Here is a 760-nt window from a genome sequence, read left to right as displayed (position 1 = left end):
TGCAGAAAACATGGCAGCTAGAAGAGTTACCATTCAGGAGGAAAGAGCTCCTGATTTTACAATGCAACCGTTTTAAGCGCATCATCCAGCGGTGGCTACAGATTTTGAAATAAAGATTGCACTGTTAAATTTGATGCCCAAGTTTCATGGCCTACCTGCTCAAGAGCCTATCAAGCACTTGAGAGATTTCCAGGCAGCCTGTTCTACTGTCAGGCGTGATGGCACTAATGAAACTTCAATTCTGCTAAAAGCTTTTCCGTTTTCTCTTGAGGGAAAAGCAAGAGAGTGGTACTACACTCAACCTCTAGCAAATGTATCCAACTGGGATACACTCAGAAAGGAATTTCTGGAGAAATTCTTCCCATCTGAAGTTACTGATAAACTTAGGAAGGATATCTCTACAATTGTTCAGGATGACAATGAGACTCTCTTTGAATACTGGGAGCGCTTCAATAATCTTCTGGAAGCATGCCCCCACCACATGATTGACAAGATCGTGCTACTCAGCTATATCACACAAGGTATGAGGCCCCAAGATAAGACGATTTTGGAAAGTGCCAGCAATGGGTCTATGAAGAAGTACAAAACCACTGATGAAGCTTGGCAATTGATCAGTGATTTAGCTGAATCTACTCGGAACCACAGACAGAAGCAAGGCCGTTCAAAAGCCGTTGCAGAAGTATCTTCTGGCAGAGAGACTGCTGCTCTAACTCAAAGCATCTGTGAGATGACCAACCTGCTGAAGCAAATGCAGTTGAAT

The 760-nt window shown here is 43.3% G+C and overlaps 1 non-coding gene across 1 annotated transcript; it reads right to left on the bottom strand.

Moving 5' to 3' along the window:
- Positions 1 to 379: 379 nt before the first annotated feature.
- Positions 380 to 487, bottom strand: LOC112786950 (small nucleolar RNA R71). The gene has a single exon (XR_003194392.1). It is a non-coding gene; the product is annotated as a small nucleolar RNA R71 (small nucleolar RNA).
- Between the last annotated feature and the right edge of the window lie 273 nt (positions 488 to 760).

Source organism: Arachis hypogaea, chromosome 20 (genome assembly GCF_003086295.3).
Source record: "Arachis hypogaea cultivar Tifrunner chromosome 20, arahy.Tifrunner.gnm2.J5K5, whole genome shotgun sequence".
Lineage (NCBI taxonomy): Eukaryota > Viridiplantae > Streptophyta > Magnoliopsida > Fabales > Fabaceae > Arachis > Arachis hypogaea.
The sequence above is the reverse complement of the archived record's forward strand: the minus strand, read 5'-3'. Positions and strand labels throughout refer to the sequence as shown.